Here is a 6,000-nt window from a genome sequence, read left to right on the forward strand (position 1 = left end):
CCAGATATCTGCCCCAGAAGCTATCACTATCTATGGGGTTCGCAGGCCTCCTTTTAGAAAGGAAGAAACTATCTCATTACTCCTCTTTTTAAGAAGACTATGCTTTGCCGAATTTTCTCCATCAATGCTTCCTTGATTCTGGAACAGTGTCTCACTTTGTGGCAAGAATGCTTCCTCTTTCAGAATCTTGACAGCAATCCTAAAGAACGTGCTCCTTCAAAAACATTTGCATTTAGCTGCATAATCGATGCGATTCCTGCGCACCTTTTTAGTGCAGCTACTTGCTAGTTCTGCTCTGACAGATTGGTGAGCTTAGTTTTGTGGATACTCTCCTCTCTTCAAAATATCCCTTAATCTGTTTCGTCTTCTGACTCTCTGCCTGCAAAGATGTAGGGGCAATACTTAACATTGTAAGGTGCATTCCTGTATTTTCCCTGTACTGGCGCACAATGTGCTGCCTAGCACCAACGCAGGCCCCTTTGCACCATGGTGCAAGGGTTCCTGTGTTAAAAGCAGGATTGTTTTGTGCAGGAGGTGCACCTTCCTGCACAAAGAACAATCCTCAGAGGCCTTTTCCTTTCTGTGTGTGTTGCATTCTGAAGCACTCACAAAAAGAGGAAAGAGGAGAAATAAATGTATTTCTTGTTGTTACGCCTCACCAGGAAAGGAGTAGAATTTTGATGCATTACCAGGTCTACCAGTAATAGTAAATCTGGGAAAGCGCCAAAATCCTTTGGTGTAGAGTGGGTGTTCCCACACAGGGCAGAGTAACACAATGCAGCGATTTGTCCTGAGTTGCATTACTCTAGATTTATCAAGCAGGGCCACACAAGGTGGCCTTGCCTGGCTTGATAAATCCAACTCAAGAGCTGCATCACTCTTGTACCCTGTTGCATGGCTCAAGAGTGACGCAACCCATTGCTTAACTTGCCCGTAATGTCTAGCTTCCACGAGCCTTCTATCTCTTTGCCTGTTTTACTTCCTTTGCCTTCATGCTCTTACACCTTCTTATCTACTCTACATTTCAAAACTTCTAGACTCTTAGGTCTTCTGTTTATTTCGACCTTTATAGTGCCGTTGTCAGCTAGCGCGTGTTTTGTTGGCTAATGCCTCACAGTCACTGTTTTTGCTGCTTTTTCTCCATCCTTGTCAGAAATTAATCAAATACGTTGACTATCTTCCTAAACTGTTCAGTTCTTGTAACCTTGCTACATTCAAAGTTAACTACGGCGATATATATATATATATATATATATATATATATATATATATATATATATATCACTTACTCATTCTACTAATTCAATGTAGATGTTAGTATCTTGGTTTAATTCTCAGCGCACAGACCTTGGTTTGTCCTGCCTCGCCTCATCGGCAACCACGGCCACTGGTGACAACCTGGCCCCTTGTTGCACTGGTGTCTGTATGCCCTCAGCCCTGACACTGCAAACATGCTTTCTTCCAGAACTTTTCTGTACTACAACACGTTTCTTCCCTCACTGTGTGCTCCGAAAACTGGTTTTGGTGCTGGATATATCAAAGCGATATTCATAACCTCTTCTATCGTGTGAGTTATGATTTTAGTATTTCTCAGTCCTAAAGCAGTCCAGCACAGACCTTTCATCTTAATGCTCGGGTTTTTCGGGGATAGCTAGGGGCAATCAGCTAATATTATACAGTGCTGCTGGTGGCCACAAACTTTCCTTTACACCACTGCATTCATATGAGACAAGATGATCTGAGGTAGCAGCCGGATGTGAAGTTCAAGTGGTGACCTATGCAAATCACAATTACTGATGTGAGAAGGTAATTGTATCGGGAACGAGAAGCCAAAAGTGTGGGTCTGTCCGGACACCAACAGTGCTACGGTGATTCCCTTTGGTGATACTTTACACTTACAGTGAGCATGCCTGGGCGATCGGCTAGGGTCAGATTACTGCAGTTTCTTTATCACCATATGGCATCGATGCAATCTGCTTCACCTTTTCAGTGGAATAACTGAAGCCTTAGCTCATCGAGTCCGTTTCTGATGTATGGACATACAGAGAGGAGGGCAGGCAGGCATACGGATAGATAGATAGATAGATAGATAGATAGATAGATAGATAGATAGATAGATAGATAGATAGATAGATACATAGATAGATAGATGCGTTGTATACAAACCACGCGTCTCCATTGGAATGTACACATCGTTTGTTGATAAAACGTATACTACTTAAAATGTGCTCAATGTGCAATACATTTACTGCAGTCAGATTTGACACTTTGATTTGGCGTGGGACAGCCTTTCTGCCGCATCTGCTTTTGAACGATCTGCAATTATTTCAGCTCAGGTGGAAATGAACAAAGTTCACATTTTTCGCGAGTGACAGAAACATCCCCCTAAGCCATGCAGCATTTGAATACCAAAGTTCACCCAACTGACAGGCATTACAGGGTCGGCGTTAGCGAGTAGCGGAGGACAGGCTCCTTACCTGCACCGGAGCTCCTCGACGCACGGCACCAGTGATGCCAGTCAAGATGAAGGAGGTGACAGCCAAGCCATGCTCCCAGCGCTGCTCCTTTCCTCGGGGGAGGCTGTGATCGCGCGCTGCAGGTGGATGTGCGAAGCCCGTGGGTGCGCGCTCCTGTGTCCGCCGCTGCCGGCGGCCTTGGGGGTGCGCGTGCTCCAGGTGTGCCGCTGACCCCAGGTGACCCTGCCGCTGTTTATTATTCACGTGCGCTGCCGGTGGCTCCGCGAGCAGAGGGCTACGCCGCTTCCAAGGGATCCAGAGCTGGTGCAGCCTGCGCCGCCCCCACCCCCGCCACCCCCGCTCCGCGCTCAGGAGCCCGCCACTGCCCGGAGAGGCAAGTTTGCAGCAGTGGTAGGAGTGGAAACCCCCTTCCCTCGCAGCAAGCCCCTGGAGACGGGCTCGGAGGGGGGACAACGGGGTGCAGAGGGGAGGTGCCGCCGGTGTCGCAGAGCACAGGTGCGAGCCGGAGCCAGGGTTGCCGGTTTCAAGGTTTGCCGCCCACGCACTCGGAGGCTGCAGCCTCAGCAGCGGCGGCAACGCGTGGGAGCCGCAGTTACAGGTGTCCAGAGAGGAAGCGAGGAGCGGATCAGCTCAGCAGCCACTGCAGCGGAGCGCCCACTCCCTCCCTGGCAGCGCCGCAGCGCGGCCGGGCTGCCAGAGCTCTGCGTGGACTGCCCGACACCCATCCTGCCTTCACAGCGGGGCATAACTAGGCATTTGCTGCTGTCACCCTAAAACATGCCTACACGTTCCAACACATTTTATTGGAAACTTCAAGTTGGACCAGTGCTGTTATGTGGTGACCACAAGTGGAGATTGTGAGGAGATAAGAGAGCTATGACTCGTGGGCTCAGTGGGTATCTGACTTTTTGTCTGTGTTGCTAAGTGAACAGTCCTTATCCTGAAAGTTTTGGTACTGTACGCATTCACTGGTATAATATAGCATATCCTATAGGTGTACTTCAAGGTTGGAGTGAGCCTGTCTCAAAGTACTGAACCAATTGACAGGCCACTGGGGCAGTTTCGGTGTCAGAAGCGGTTGCTGACTACCAGGCCGGGAGCAGTGTGAAGGGAGCTGTATTTTTGGGGGCCTGGGGTCCCCTGCAGACCTCTTAAGCTTTTCAGGAGCCCTAAGCCAGGCTGTGATTACTGGTCTGGAGTGTGGCAACCAGAGCCTTTTATCACTCTCCGGTCCTGGGATTTAACTTTACTGATGAAGCCAAAACTCCAAGTATACCCTTTTAGCATCTGACTTTCAGGGTAATAGAGTCAAGCAGTCCTGACTGCTGAGACCTCAATAAACCACAAACCGTGATAAATAAATCAGGATACAGAAATTGATTTTCCTGACAAGGAAAAGTACTTTAATTCAACACAATACTGTACATAAGATGCAAAAAAGCACGGTGCTTTTATTACACTACTGTACTCCGAGACACAGCCACTGCTGTTCCCTCTCTGTCAAAGTTCTTGTACGGATTGTGCAATATTGGCTCTCCCTCTTCCTTTCATGGGACCGGCTCAACAATACTTCTGACCGCGAAACTTTATTCAATTTGAAGGCTGGCAAGTCGATTAGTAAGAATTCACATTCAGGCTATAGGTCCTGAGCTCCACAGTACCTTTGATCTCTGGCTCTGATGTGCCATAGACACAGCTTGCATTTCCCTTAGAAGTCAATGGGCCTACTACCAATTTGGGTGGCGCGCAGAATGCATGGCCAATGGAAATGGGTTGTCTACTTATCTCTTCAGATTAGTCAGTGTTTTATAGGGCACAGTTCCAGAGCATGCCCGATTAATTGAATGTTGACAGCACCAGTTGATGAACCAGCTATGATCAAGTTGCACTGTTCACTGCCCACAGCTTCTTGGCTTCATAAATTCTTCCTCAGGCCCAGGCACAAGTGTCTCCCGACCCCTTCTGCCCAAAACTAAGCTAGGAGTCTGTTGCAGCTGTAGAGATCATCTTTGGCTTAGGTCGTCTCTACTGGTCGCTGACTCTTGAACACAGGTCAGTTCATGGTAACAATGGGATGCAGTCAAGAGTTGTTGAGCAGCATGCACTTTTAGGCACTTTTTCACCCAATGAGATCACCACCACGGCACTTTCATTAATCTTCAGAGAGGCATCACAAGCACATGCACAGCGAAACATTCACTTTATGAGCACTCAGCACTTGCATACCTCACCCATCAGTGCAAGAAGTGCTGGTCACCCCGATCTGTAGTAGCAGTTTCACTTTGTCCCGTTTGGGCTCCTTAGCAGTCCCTCTCTACTTTGCAGTGTCTTTCTTAAGCAAGGGCATCTGCAATACCCCTCCACAGCAGCCAGTCATCTCCCTCCTTCAGTTAGGGTCCAGGCAGCCCTCTCTGACAGGCTTGTAGAACGTCCCCAGGCTTCTGGTCCCAAATCTTCAGAGAAGAGTTGTTTGCAGTTACCACAAACATGGTGCACAGAAGAATTTCTCGCTCGGTCTTCAGTGGTGTGGGACCTCAGTTCCTGGTAGAGAAATCTTGGCCATAAATTTCTGTCTTATCTTTATACTAAAATTGGAGCCAATAGTTGTGAATTCCAGCTGTCAGCTCTGAGACTGGTTCTGGGCAGTTCTCCCCCTTTGCTTATTCAAATCAGACTGTTCCAGCCAAGGTCTTTGTCACAAGGTGTAAACAGGAAGATGGGGTGCAGTTTGGATTCTCCTGACTGGAGAAACCCAAAACAATGGCACAAAGGCAGGGGAGGATGTCCCACTTAAGTACCTGCTAACCCTTGTGTGGGGGGTGGGAGGGAGGTACGTCTTCCAGTGATCAATGGGCCAGTAAAGGACAGAAGGCAACTCTCTTTGCTTCCTGCTCTTCTGCTGCTGGCATATGTGACATGAGAAGCTATTGCTGTTTTTTTCATCAGTGACCATTACTGCAGCTGTTGGCACTTGCAGCACCACAGCACTGGGGAAAATTGACAACAGCAGGGTTGGTTTCTTCTGTGACATTCATTAATAAAAAATCACCCATTGCAGTTCATGTGGCAATGTGTAAACTGACTTGAATGTCCGAGGGCTATTTATGGATTACTGGTTTCTATTTGTGACATATGGAGTTCTTTACCCCTGAGTTCCTGGAACAACCTTATTCCTACTACTGAGCACCAAGTATTCCTCTTTTGTACTTGACCCTTGGAGCAGCAAGGCTGAAAAGTCCAAGGCTTACTCAGAGAGCTGGTGTGGAATAGAAACTCAACTCCACAAGTCACACAGTAGCCCTTAATGTATCAACGTCTAATGTTTTGAATTATAAATGTACATATTGAAAACCAGACCTTTCTAGACTCTCATGAGCTAGAGATCTGTATGAGATTCTTTTTAGTATCAAACAATTTATTTAGTTGTTTACAAGGGATTCACAATGTAAATCCCCTTCCTGCTGTATTTGTTAGTGAGTTAACAGTGTGAACTCCCTTTCAGTTATATTTTGATAGACAGTTC

General features: G+C 47.3%; 1 protein-coding gene across 2 annotated transcripts in view; it reads right to left on the reverse strand.

Annotated features, from left to right (window-relative positions):
• Window positions 1-5,495, reverse strand: part of ANKRD34B (ankyrin repeat domain 34B) — a 230,833-nt gene extending 225,338 nt beyond the window's left edge. For both annotated transcript variants that reach the window (XR_011201502.1, XM_069224498.1), the window contains exon 1: window positions 2,478-5,495. The gene's annotated coding sequence lies outside the window, so the exon portion shown is untranslated. The remainder of the gene's footprint in view (window positions 1-2,477) is intronic.
• Between the last annotated feature and the right edge of the window lie 505 nt (window positions 5,496-6,000).

Source organism: Pleurodeles waltl, chromosome 1_1 (assembly GCF_031143425.1).
Source record: "Pleurodeles waltl isolate 20211129_DDA chromosome 1_1, aPleWal1.hap1.20221129, whole genome shotgun sequence".
NCBI classification, from domain to species: Eukaryota; Metazoa; Chordata; class Amphibia; order Caudata; family Salamandridae; genus Pleurodeles; species Pleurodeles waltl.